Source organism: Myxocyprinus asiaticus, chromosome 19 (genome assembly GCF_019703515.2).
Source record: "Myxocyprinus asiaticus isolate MX2 ecotype Aquarium Trade chromosome 19, UBuf_Myxa_2, whole genome shotgun sequence".
Taxonomy (NCBI): Eukaryota; Metazoa; Chordata; class Actinopteri; order Cypriniformes; family Catostomidae; genus Myxocyprinus; species Myxocyprinus asiaticus.
Genome location: NC_059362.1, coordinates 8,882,070 through 8,896,629, shown reverse-complemented (window position 1 = coordinate 8,896,629; position 14,560 = coordinate 8,882,070). Strand labels below are relative to the sequence as shown.

At 41.8% G+C, this 14,560-nt stretch overlaps 1 pseudogene; it reads left to right on the top strand.

Moving 5' to 3' along the window:
• LOC127410465 (centrosomal protein of 128 kDa-like) overlaps positions 1-14,560 on the top strand; it is a 105,210-nt pseudogene that overhangs the window by 19,435 nt on the left and 71,215 nt on the right.

Sequence of the window (14,560 nt, the reverse complement as noted above, 5' to 3'; positions counted from 1 at the left end):
CCTGCCTACCATTTCTTGATTCCATCGCTATTTTAATGTATTGGATCCTGTTCTCACTGAGACTCCCTGCTGCCGTGATGTAAAAAACTGTCTAATATCCACCTGAAAAAAAGAATGAACAACTCATTTTAACATATTATAAAAGGAAGCAGCTGGCTAAAGGCATTGACCAGGGTGACTGGAATGGGATCAATGGTCTGCAGCTCCGGCCTGGACCAACACCGCTGCATTTTCCCGAACGTTACCGAACAGCCTCTTTTAATGGTTTTACCTCTTGGACACTGTGGTGATGGGGGTGTGGCGTTTGTGGAGAGCGAGGCAGAGAGAGTGAGTACAGTAAGGATTGACACCTGTGGGAAATCACCTCTAACAGCTGTTTGTGTTTGCAGTGAGAGTGGAGAGGGATTTAAAAAGGGTAATCCAGACCACCGGAGGGGAGGAAGAGTTGCACGGAGCAGTGTGTTTGTGTATATGGACAGTGTGTTGAAGCTGGGAAGCATTTTGGAAGTTTGTGTGGGAAATAAAAAATTATTGAATTGTTACCCGTCTCCTGCTTCCTCCTTGAGAGTTGAAAGAACTTTGTCGCAGTGGTGCCAAAACCCGGGAATGAGGAAGGATACGCTGCCATGACGTCCTCGCCGCTGGAAGAAGTCTTCAAGTCCCTCGCCAGCATCCACCAAGCACAACATGGTCCCTCATGGAGCTGCGGATGGAGCAGGAGAAGCATTTCAAGGTGCTCCTCCAGGCCCAAGTGGAAGACTGGCAGGTGTTGTGGAGTTTGCTGCCCAAGGAGGGGGCTTCAGCTGTTACCCCGGCAGCAGCAGGACCTCATGTGATGCTCGCGAAGATGACACCACAGGACGACCTGGAGGCCTTCCTGGAGCTCTTTGAGCACACGGCCAGAGCCCTGATGTGGCTGCGCTCACAGTGGGCCATCCATCTGCTACCACTGCTGTCTGGGGAAGCCCAACTTGCGGCACAAAAACTCCCGGTTGCCAACCTCCTGGAGTATTCCGATCTGAAGAAAGCCATCCTGCAACGGGTCGGTCACAGCCCGAAACAGCACCGCCAGCATTTCCACACTGACACTGAGCAAGATCGGCCGCCCATTTGCCTTCGCACAACAGCTCTGCGATGCCTGCCGGCGGTGGTTGCTGGCTGAGAAGGAGGACTACACCAATGACGTCATGCATGTGGTGCTGGATTAGTTTGTCTCCCAGCTGCCGAAGGGGATGGCAACTGGGTCCAGTGCCACCATCCGGCGTCACTGGAGGAGGTGATCCAGTTGGCTGAGGACCATATAGCGGCATATCCAGGGGACGGCGAGTCCTTTACTCTCTCTCCCTCCCCCCCCACTCCCCTTTCCCTCATCCTATTCCTGCTCCCTGGAAACGGGGAATTCCTTCCCCAAAACCGAGTCCCTGGTCCCGTGAGCCATTCGTCTCACTGGCCTTCCCTAACCCTCTCCGCTCTTCCCCACAGGCTGGTGCATCCACTGCCACGGGTGTGGGCGTGAAATCTGGTCCGGTCTGTTGGAGCTGCGGTGGTCCGGGGCATTTCCAGGACCGATGCCCCATGATGAAGGTGGAGACATTGGTCTGGGTCCTCGATGTGCCACAGGCCACCCCCAATCGAGCAGGAGCGTATCAGATACCTGTGAGTATAAGGGGGGTACATATCAAGCAGGATTCAGGTTGTAATCAAAACTCCATTCACTAAAGCTTGATTCAGTCCGAGCCTTTGGATACAAGCCGGTGGGTAAAGGTAAGGTGTGTGCACGGGGATGTTCATGATTACCCGATAGTGATGGTCATCATTCAGTTTCAGGGACAAAATCATAGTGTAGAGGCTGCGGTTAGTCCCCACCTCACCCATCCACTAATCTTGGGTACAAATTGGCCAGCATTTACTGCTTTATTGAGGGAATTTTGTGTGTAACAAAGACTCTCGGTGTGTGGTTTGTGATTCACTGGCTGGGGAGGCGGAGCCGGGGACATCTGTCAGCTCCATGTCAGAATGACGTGAGGGAGGGGGAAGTTCCGGCTTGCCCAGCCCTTAGGGGATTTCCTGCCGGGGATTTCCCTCTGGAGCAGATGCGAGATGAGACCCTTAGGCACGCCTTTGATCAAGTGAAAGTGATTGATGGTCAATGTCTCCAGCCAGACATCGCGCTCACATATCCGTATTTTTTCAGTTATCAAGGATCGGTTGTTTCGAGTGACACAGGATGCTCAGACAAAGGAAGATCTAACCCAATTGTTATTACCGGCCCATTATAATCTGATGGCGGGTCACTTAGGACATGAGAAAACACTGAACCATCAAATGGCCAATTTCTATTGGCCGGGCATTCACGGGGATGTTCGCAGATGGTGTGCGATATGATGTGAATGTCAGCTGGTGAATCCGCCGGCCACCCCAAGAGCGCCTTTGCATCCCCTTCCATTGATCGAGGTCCCCTCTGAACAAATTGGTATGGACCTCGTCGGGCCATTAGAATGGACGGCACACGGGCATCGATTTGTGTTGTTCTGGTGGACTATGCAACGCGATATCTGGAAGCAGTGCCTCAGCGCAACATTTCAGCACGTTTCCAAAATAAATCCTCACTGATCAAGACACAGACGTTGCTCAGCCACACCCCTATCACCGCAGACACTTTATTTTCCAACTTACTTAGCTAAATATCTTAAATGTAAAATATACATTGCTTAATGTTGTTAAATGTGATCATTATGTTTTCATTTTATTGACATTTTATTTACTCCTGCCATAAATATGCCTCTCCTCTCCCGGCAAACAAAAAAATTAAAATAAAATTGCACAGAAACAAATGATAAACTACATATGAGTGTGATATGACCTGTATTCATCTTACTTTTTTCATATTTAGATAATATCCCTTGAATATCTGCTCTTGACTTTAATTGCCTCCTGAGTCCTGAGCTGAGCTTGAGCCATCCGGCCATACTTCTCCTTCGCACCCCGTGCAAACTAGACTAGTTGTAGTCCTGTCTCTAGTTTCGTTTGATATGCAGCTTTAAAAAAATTCATTCATTTTTCGTGCGTCAGTGCGCTGATAAACAAGATGTCCACATGCGTGGATTTTGGGACAATATTCCCTCAAAAGTTGAAAAAACATGAATAACTTTCAACAACACATCTGTGGGTCATTTCGCTTCATTTTAATATAAATTTTGTTATATTTTATTTTGGTATCACTGTACAATACGGTTTTATTCATTAACATTAGTAAATGCATTCCTATCTTCACTGTGCATTTTCACATTGAGAATCAACAGATTCATCCATATGCTGAAAAATTTTGCTTTCAGAGGATTTATATGGAGTTAGGATGAAAATAATATTCATTTTGAACTGTTCTGAGACCAGTGCAGACAGACAGCACACTAGAGGTTAAGTCATTCACTAAATAGGGAGTAAAGGAGCATAATATATATAATATATATTATTGCTAAACCAAATTGTACTGGCAAAAACACACAAGTACAAGTGCTCAATTTCTTTTCAGGGATCCAGCAAGTCCGTCCGTCCATCCATCCATCCATCTATTGTAGTGCTAGTTAGTGAAGTATGGGAGAATAACAGAAAGGTTGTTAAACTTTTTTTTCTGTCAACTCCACTCTGTGTCCTCAAAGGCTTTGAGAAGACATGACATCCAAACCCCGGAGGCTGATGAGACCTTCAGAAATAGACTGCAGAGATCAGAGAGTGAGAAAAGCAAGATATGTGTGTCTTTGATATTGACTCGACATGTGCAAATGGCATAAATATATTATTAACCTCAGCTCCTTATTTGCTATTCAGCTAGGCTCATGTAAACAGTTAGTTAGTTTGAAATTACACAATCATATACATTTTGTAGCACAATCTGCAATGTTTTAATTACTTTTGATCCCATATCAGTGCTGGACTGCATTAAAGCTGATGTAAGTTTTCTAGTGTTAAAGTACCCATGAAGTGCTTTGACGAGTGCAGTTCCCTATCTGTCACTCACTCAACGTTGTGTCGATGCAGTGACACTAGGGGTCATTCTTGGGAGCCCCAAACACCTCTGATTTTGAAAAAAGGCCAATGGGAATTGGAGAGTGGAATTTGCATGCCACTACCCCCGGACATATGGGTATAAAAGGAGCTGGCTCGCAACCACTCATTCAGATTTTCTCTTCGGAGCCGAGCGGTTGCGTTCAGTGCACTGAATCCAATCTTGCTACTTTCACCTCAAACTGCTGGATCTTAAGGCACATTTCAGCAGCTTCTCCCCCTCTGCACCCATGGAGTGCAGAGAACGCCCCTGGGCGCTTCGACAGAACAAAAGAGTATATTCTAAAAAGAGTATATTTTCTAACTAAAAGAGTGGCACTCACGGAACATCTTTTTAAAGATGCCTTTCCCTTTGTGTATTATTCCTGGTTGCGGTCGTTATCTCTCCACTTCTTACGGCCACAGTCGCTGTCTTATGTGTCTAGGCGCTGCCCACTTGGAGACATCGTTCGTCGATGGGTCATGTCCTCATTGCGAGAACATGACTATGGCAACGTTGAGGTCGCGGCTTTCCTTCGTAAGAGGGCAAGCCACCCCAGCGGCTCCCCGCCTTGGTCCTTCTACCTACGGGTATGAGGCTGCGTCGGTTAGCACTGGGGGCGATTTTGGGACTTCAATGGGAGCACCTCCGCTGGGTAACCCCCCACAGACCTCCCATTCCTCAGCACGCTCGCTTGCCCCAATCGGGCTCTCGGATGAGACCGCCGGCTTGTCTCAGGGTGAGTTCGACCTCTTATTCGGAGCCCGGGAAGATGATGAGCTCTCAATCGCAGCATCGGAGAGTGGGTTCGTCCAGTCTGATGTGGAGGGTTCGGCCCCAAAACCCCGCACCCTGTCTGCTCGTCGCCAAGGGCATCCTTCTGCAGCAACAACACCGGCTCCGCCGCAGCCCACCCCCGCGGCCCGGCCCTGGCGTGAAGCCCACCGCAGGAAGCAGATAGCACCCGTCTCACGGCCGGCCGCCAAGAACCCGAGGAAGGCTTCGAAGCGCCCCTGAGACGGGCGACCCAGGGACGAGGAGACCCGCTACTCTGGAGCTGGTGGACAGACCACTCCATCCCCTGGTGGAGGGCCGGGAGGAGAATCTTTTGTTTCATTTTATTGTAATGTATTCTATTGTATCTGATAGTATTATTAGGGGCCAAGCACCGAAGGTGCGTTGCCCCTTTTGTATCCGTTAGTTAGGGGCCAAGCACCAAAGGTGCATAACCCCTATTGTGAAAGTATTATTATTATTATTTTTCTGCTGCTTCTTCCTCCCAATGGGAGTCTATGGTAGCCCATAGAACTGTTTGTAGGAAAATTATGAAATTTTGCACACTGATAGGGATGGTCATGAATAGTCCCCATAGCAAATTTGGGACCTCTAGGACAAACTCCATAGTGCCACCACCAGTCCAAAAATTCAATTTTCTTTTGCGTGTATCTTTTGAACTGTTTGTCATAGAAACTAAATTTTTGTCTGATTACTCTCCTCTTAATGATTCAAATGAACATTGTAACTCCTCCCATTACAGTAGCTGCCATCTTGGATAGTGATATTTACCATTTTCAAGTTTCACATCCTTCAAACTTTGTCCTATTTGTCCAAACAATGGCTCAAAATAATCTCTAGACTGAGCTGCACAGAAATGATAGTAAAGAATTTAGATTTTCGCCTTTGTTTAAAAGTTATGGCAGTGCAAAGTTAACGAGGTCAATGTAAAACTGGATTTGACGCTGTATCTCGGCAACAGTTTGTCCTGTTGAAACGAAACTTGGTATGCTTCATCAGGACAATGATCTGAGGGTACAAGCAAAGTTTGGTAACAGTGCCACCTATGGGTCAAAATATTATTTTTGCCTGTATCTTTTGAACTGTCCTAAAATTATGGGGTTGGTGTCTGTGGATTCCTTAGGTCATGCGGATTTCAGCAATAAATTTCTTTATCATATCAGCCATACTGTCCCTCTGCCACTGAATTTCATTAAAAAGTGATAAATCTTTTAAAAGCATTGTCAGATTTAAAAGAAAATTTGTATGCACCATAAACATCATGTTCTGAGGATAACTGATTAGTTTGGAGACAGTGCCACTTGTAGTTGAAAAGATAACCTACACTTGTGTGCTGACTCTATCCTAAGGAAGTCTCTTTGCCACTCAGTGGGCATGTCAACTGAGTGGATCAGTGTGTTATAGCAATGGTTTATAATTTCATGGGTCATAGATTTAAATCCCCACATTGACAAATCATGCAGTTAAAGTTTCTGCTGTTACGGAGATTTTTGCATTGTGTTTACTAAAAAGTTACTGGCCTTTTCTCCAGTCAAATTTTGATTTTGATTTTGTTGTAAAGTTACATGAATACGAAGTTGATTATAGTGATTAGGATGATTGGCAATTTGATACATGCCACCTACCTAAACTTCGTTGCAGACCAGGTACACCCCTTCATGGCAGTGGTATTTCCTGATGGCAGTGGCCTCTTTCAGCAGGATAATGTACCCTGCCACATGGCACACATTGTTTGTGAATGATTTGAGGAACACGATGAAGAGTTCAAGGTATTGCATCTGTGGGATGTGCTGGACCAACAAGTCCGATCCATGGCGGCTCCATCTCTCAACTTACAGGACTTGAAGGATCTGCTGCTAATGTCTTGGTGCCAGATACCACAGGGGTCTTGTAGAGTCCATACCTCGGTGGGTTAGTGCTGTTTTGGTGGCATGTGGAGGACCAGCATCATATTAGGCAGGTGGTCATACTGTTTTGGCTCATCTGTGTATTATTGTTGTTTATAACTGCTATTCTTCAATAGACCTATATACTCTGCAAGTTTCCGATGCAGATGCGACTCACCTAATGCTTATCTCGAGCCGTCTTCACGCAAATTCAGCACAGACGCCATACCTGCAGCCGCAAATGTCTTAAAAACAGACTGAATTACACAGATGTTTTAACAGTATAGACAAGAGGTCGAGTACATTTATTCACACAAGAATTACAGTTGCATTAAACAGTGTACCATTCACTCGAATGTTACATTTTTTTTTTTAAATGATGCTGACTGTATTAATTCTAGTGCACAGCTGACAGCATGCTGATTGAATTATTGCATGCGGTATTCCTCTGTTTGTTTGAGCTGCCCATCCAGTCCGACATGGAAACATTGGCTCAACCAATGGCAATTATTATTGAAATTTGTTTGGTGATGCTAGTTGTGCAGAAATTGCACATTTCATCTTTCAAGTATTATTTATTGATGGCCAATGTATGACCAGTAATAACTCTCTTTTCCATCATTTGATATGTATTTGAATTACTGCTGCTATGATCAATAGAAAATGTATACTAATCTCTCTTTAAAAATTAATTGCATTTACTTCCTGCTTTCTACAGTTGGTATCACGGTAACACCCTGTCTACACCAGACGCGGACAGCATGGCACGTCAAAAACAAATCGCTCCCAATCATAATCAATGATACTGTCTACACTGGATGTGTCCATTACACCTCCTTGTATTGCTGGCACACTACAGAGCTTATCCAGCCACTTTATTATCCCATCCGTTTAAAATAAAATGATTTTACTTACCAAATATCATACATGTGAATTTTATTTTTTTGCCATGAATTTAATTAATTATATATTTAAATAACTTTTGACCTTTCCAATAAAGCCAGCTCATAATGTTGCTAGTCTCTGGTCTTCTAACTTAAATAATCTTTTGTTTTTTAACCAAACGTATACACAGTTTTGGCAATAATAACATTATGTATAATAATTAAATCTTTATACCAGTGGATTTCTGTTATTCACCCATTCAACCGTTTCTGACAGTCTACTCAATCTCACTGATTGGTTCTTTTTCTCAGCAAGTCATTCAGAATGTTCATTTTGATGCTTACAGCATAGGCAGCCTCAAGTTGTGCGTTGCTTCAACGGATGTGCCCAGTGTAGACTAGTCAAGTGTAATGTAATTGCGCCTGGCAAATAGTGCTTAGTATTTTTTAATAAGGTGCAATCTATAATATGCCTTATTTGCATAAAAAGGAGGCATGTATAATGTCTTCATTTAAATATGCATGGTGCAATGTTATACCAGTGTAGACAGCACGTGGATAAACTCGAATGCAGATGGTTTACTGAATAAGACAATGTTTTTGTGCTAAAGCGACGCAGTTATTGAATTTGCAGCTCAGCAGCAAGTAAATGAGATATGAAGAGCACAACTGTATATTCAGTTGTATTTACAGTCTTTTTACTCGTCGATCAGATGGTTCTTGGCCAAAATAAGATGGAAAGTTGCTCAGCCTTTGTGCCAAATGTCTGGCTATGTGATACAAGTGTCAATATATTTGTGTTGGGCCGTCTACAGATGGAGCAGGAGTTGAAGAGACTCAGGAGGCATCTGCATCAGTCAGAGGGTGGACAAGATTTCTCCAGCAGGTGAACCTTTATCTTCTTCTGTTTATCCGCTTTTCTGTGTTCAGCCAATCACAGCACTGGATGATGCAGTGATGGACATTTTCATTTAAGAAGTATGTGTTTGTGCTGTTGGCCTGCAGATGGATGACATGCATTCACAACTCAGGACGGAGAAGGAGTGTGTAGAATTGCAGAGGGTGTTGCCTTCACTCCTATCGCAGCTGAGGAGAACAGGAGGACAGCAGGAGAGAGAAGCTCTGGGCCTTGGCCGTGGTAACATGCTCATCTTGATTAGCAGTGGGAATCTTTGGCTTTAGAATCAATCAGTTCAATTTCGATTCAGAGTAAGTTACAGTCTGATTCCACAACCATTCTAGATGCATCTCAATTTTTTAGCAACAGCCTATGGGCACAAATGTTTTTGCCACTTGCAAAAAAAGATTGGCAAAAAAGATACTACAAATATAGTGTATATAAATAGAATTTAAGAACTACAAAGTTTATTATTCAACCTGTTTTGAAATGTTATACAATACCGTGATAATTGTCCTATATACCTATAAGTATGCAATAGTAAAATATTTCTATACAAAATGTTTCACATTTACATGTTACTTTAAGGTTCTCCGATTAAACCCACAACACTTATTTCATATGAAGAAAGATCTTTGAATTTGTGTTTCATCAGCCATCTCCTTAGAAATAGAGTAAGCGGGCATGACACAGGGCTCCTCTGTGTCACTGTGTCATTAACACTGCATGTATAAACCCACAACGACAAATAACATTTGAACGGAGCACTTTGCCTTCACTAAAATCCTTGTTTATATTTTCGTGGGAGTCTGGTGCGAACCTCTGCAGACGGCGTGTGCGTCACAGGGCTTCAAGTCAAAGTTACGAAGTGGTTAATCTTCACCCACTCTTCAGGAGTATATAGTGTATATATATATATATATATATATATATATATATATATATATATATATATATATATATATATACACACTCACTGAGCACTTTATTAGGAACACCTCTACACTTACTTATGCGATTTTCTAATCAGCCAAAAATCATGCAGATATGGTTCAGGAGCTTCAGTTAATTTTCACATCAACCATCAGAACAGGGAAAAAATTTGATCTCTGTGATTTCGACCATCACATGATTGTTGGTATTACTGGCTAGTATGAGTATTTCTGTAATTGCTGATCTCCTGTGATTTCACACACTCAGAAAGGTGCCAAAAACAAAAAACATCCAGTACACGGCAGTTCTGCAGACGGAGATGCCTTGTTGATGAGAGAGGTCAACAGAGAATGGCCAGACTGATTCGAGTTGACAGAAAGGCTACGGCTACTCAGATAACCACTCTTTACAACTGTAGTGAGCAGAATAGCATCTCTGCACAACACTTTGAACTTTGATTCGGATGGGCTACAACAGCAGAATGTTCACATCAACTATCAGAATAGGAAACAATGTGATCTCAGTGATTTGGAGCATGGCACGACTGTTGGTGCCAGATGGGCTGGTTTGAGTATTTCTGTAACTGCTGATCTCCTGGGATTTTCAGCACAACAGTCTCTTGAATTTACTCCGAATGGTGCCAAAAACAAAAAACATCCAGTGAGCGGCAGTTCTGTAGAAAGAAATGCCTTGTTGATTAGAGAGGTCAACAGAGAATGGCCAGACTGGTTCGAACTGACAAAGTCTGCGGTCCACTCTGTACAATTGTGGTGAGAAGAATGCTATTCTGAGATGCGGGTTGGCGCTGTTTTGGCAGCACGAGGGGGACCTACACAATATTAGGCAGGTGCTTTTAATGTTGTGGCTGATTGTTGTATATTTATGTAAATACTGTACCCTAGTCTTGATTTAGGGGAGGTTACAGTGGTTTATAGGTTGTACACTGTTTTACTACTCTGTGTGTGTGTGTGTGTGTGTGTGTGTGTGTGTGTGTGTGATTCTTCCAGAACGGACAGAGTTGGAGAGAGAAATTGAAGACCTGTGGGTGCAGCTGGGTAGAATCGGAGCTTCCAGCGAGGTAGAAGAACTGATATGAACTTTAGAGAGAAAAGAGAGAGAGAGAGAAATCAGCTTGCTTTCCGGGTCGAGGTGTGTGGGTTTGATATTGTTTTGTGGGAGTGCTCAACAGGTTTGACTTCATCTTTGGTAAACTTTGATTCTTCAACAAGAGCAAAATGGTTTCATTAAAGTGCAGATAGAGAGGAGGTGTAAAGGGACTGCCTGTCTCACAGTCTCTGTTTGTGTCTCAGAACACAGATCACTCCATTCAGACACTACAGAGAAACCCGGGTTACAGCCTCAAGCCTCTACAAAACACTTTGCCAACATGCTAAATAAAGAAAAATACTACTTAGGATAAAAAAAGAAGTTCTTCTTGAAGAAAATAATTTATTTTAAGATGTTCCTGGTACTAGATCATGAACTTTTAGAATTACATATCTCTCTCAAATCTTCAGGGAGTGATTTGATTAAAGGATCATTTATAATTTATCACATTGTTTTCTTTGTCATTTGTTCATCACTCGGACTTTGTTTGAGTTAAAGTTCCAGTAGCACAGAGTTTTTTCAAGTTCAAGACAAGATAAGTTCAGCTTTATTGCCAAAGCATTGCAACGTTAATTCTGTACAAGTTTTGACAAATAGCGTACAATAGAATAACAAGAACTAATGTAAAACATGTAAATCCTAATAATGATAACACAAAGAACACACAAAATGGATTAGCCATTTCTGTACTGTGAATAACTGACATCTCTCTCTGTCTAGGCTCTCTCTGGAGATATGGAGCGACGTGAGCAGCAGCAGGTGAGGATGTTGGCCCAGCTGAAGGAGATCCAGTCTCGTTTGGAGGACAGCGGCTCAGAATGTGCCTGTCTGGAGGCCCAGCTGACGGAGAGCGAGAGGAAGAGAGAGGAGCTACGCTCAAAAGCGTAGGAGGCCATAAGGTAGTGGAAGGCCAAATGCAGGACACTGGATCAAGAGCTTTAGGAAGTAAAGGATGAGAGCAGAAATGACACTGATAAAGCTCTACGGGTGAGACTTCACAATCCTCAAATAGATGCAGACAGGGTCCAAAATTAACTGCTACACCTGTCAATGGCAAGTTAATTGGCTACAAATTTACCAGCCATAAATATTTCTGATGCTCATGAAATTGTATTTTGCATCAGTTCCTTTTAAATATATACAGTATGTTGTTGCTCCTAACAAAGTGGAATTAAGCTATTTTGTTGTTCCTTTATTTGCAGCTAACAGCACAAATCAGTCATTTGCAACATTATATTTGTTACAAACTCACAAAAACAGAGGTTTTTGAAATTGTGATTTTTTTTATGCAATGTTGTTGAGTTGTTCTGAGTACAAAAGTTGTTGTATTTGGCATTTGGCACTTTGGCATGTGTTTGGCAGGTGTTAATTTTTGACCCTGCACTGCAAAAAAAAAAAAAAAAAAAAGTGTCTTACTCAGAATGTTTGTCTTGTTTTTTAGTAAAATATTTACACATCCTTAAAACTAGATTAATTGATACATTTACTCGAGAATAGAGTTCGACCGATATATTGGTTTTACCGATTAATCATGTTTTTTTGGAACTATCGACTATCAAAAAAAAAAAAAAAAAAAAAGAAATGCAGAGACTTTTTTTTATTCTACCATGTATATCTGTGGCCAAAACCCTTCATCTTAAGGATTCACTGGAATTCTGTCTATCGATCAATCCATTTCAGTTTTTGGCCCGCTGTCTCCAGAATGTTTGGTTTCGGTTGCAGATGTGTGATTTGTCATTCATCCCTGTGATATTAAAGATTTAAGCCAACAGGTGGAGACAAAAGACCGTCTTATGTGTGCTATGAGTGAGTTGAACTGACATTGTCAAACTGTTTCATTCAGTATGTGAATTTCTTTAAAGTCACCCATAGTTGTCTCTAACTCCATGATCGCTCGGATTACTACTACACTATAGCTGAGAAATAGAGTTAAACTAACAGCTTCAGCATTACTGCCGAGCACAGTTGAGAATGGTGACAGATGGAGTGATCAAACACGCTCAGGCACCCAGGGACAAATTATGACTAGCAAGGGCCCCATGGCCAATTTTCTTCTAAGGCCCCCCGGACCAGCTATCTCTTAATGTTGAGATCTACGCAGTCTATGTTAATTGATTTAAGTCTCTTTTAATACCTCTTCTGTTATGTTCAGTCAGATTAATTCAAACACACAGCACGGATGTGGTAAAAAAAACTGCAAACACGTTCGCTGAACAGCCACTGTTCTTAAAGAGACAGTCCCATTTTAATGTTTGTCATACATAATGTAAACTCAATGTAACTACTACAAATTATGCATACAAAATGTATATATTTACAGGGGGCATAATAAATTATGAAATATTTTAACTTCATCAAACACTTTAATAGGATAGTTCACCCAAAAATGAAAATTCTCTTATTTACACACCCTCATGCCATCCAAGATGTGTATGACTTTCTTTCATCAGCAGAACACAAACAAAGATTTTTAGAAAAATGTCTCAGCACTGTAGATCCATACAATGCAAGTGAATGGTGACCAGAACTTTTAAGCTCCAAAAATCACATAAAGGAAACATAAAAGCAATCCATAAGACTCCAGTAGTTAAATTCATAGCCATATAAGAAGCGATAAGTGAAATAATAGGTTTGGGTGAGAAACAGCTATCTTTTCAACTCATCTGAATGATGGGGTGCATTCCATTCAGAAGTGATCATCCCTACACACTGTTTCCTTCAAAGACTTTACCTTCCATTGTGAGAGCTTTGAATGGCTGAAAGGTGTGGGGCTCAGAAATAATGGTCATTTTTTGGGAAATTTTGTTTGGAACGACCCTACAGCTTGGCTACCATTATTATTCTTCCATTGAAAAGCCCTGCAAAGGCATCATTTAAGCCTTTTCTAAGTGTCCAAAAATTCCCTAGACTACATTACATTGACAGAATGTTAAAATGAGCTACAAGTGTGTTTTGGAATGTTTGTGATTTCAAACTTCAGCTGACAAAACTTACACACAAGCCCTTTAATATGCTTTCTTCTTTCTTTCTTTCTGTAGAACACTTGAACGTGAGTGAAATACTTGTAGGATAATTCAGATAGCTCATGGAGTGGAGTTATTTCCCATCACTCCATGATCAGAGTGGATTACTTTCACACTAAAGCTGAGGAATATAATTAAACTAACAGCTGCAGCATGACTTTTCATCATTGCAAGGTAATCACAGGCTCAGTCTCTCTCTCTCTCTCTCTCTCTCTCTCTCTCTCTCTCTCTCTCTCTCATGCATATACACATCCTTGTTTCTCAAATAACTTGTTAGAATCAGCCCAATCTGTCATTACTAATTCTAAAGTGTGGTTTTCGAATTAGTAAAGTTTGGCTGCATCTTTGGTACTAGCAATGGCAGACCCTGTGCTATAAGACAGTAGTACCACATGCAAGAGCTTTTTTTTTTTTTTTTTTTGGGACAGTTTTTCCCTACTTATTTATTTACGTGTTCATTGAACTGTTGAATAAAAGCAAAATTACTTGCAATTGTGATGTATTGTCCATCAGTCAGCATGGCTCTGATTACCTGCGGCTTCGTGCCTACTGCCAAATCACAGCCATGCTGATAGCTCTTACTCGTGTGATTTTGCTTCAATAGAGCATTCTAATGGAGTCAAGCATCTGTGACCAACACTGTTTATGGACTAATTCATGAGTATTAATACAAAATGTTATAAAAAAAAGACATATGAAGCTTAGACATTACTGAACGTTTATTTATATAACTTTTATTGATTGTTGAGTTCATGTTGATTTTGACTTATAGTGTCCTTAGAGAAAAGGAAAAAGTGTTTTTTTATAAAACCGGACAATTGACAAGTGATCGCTGATTATCTACTATTGATGAGTTACTGCTCATAGTATTTATTAGCCCATATGACAATGTTTACTTTAAAGTTTCTATTGTAATACAATGTACATTATTGTAAGAGTACATGTTTTGTTTCCCTTGTCTGTTTGTGTGAGCAGGAAGCACAGACATT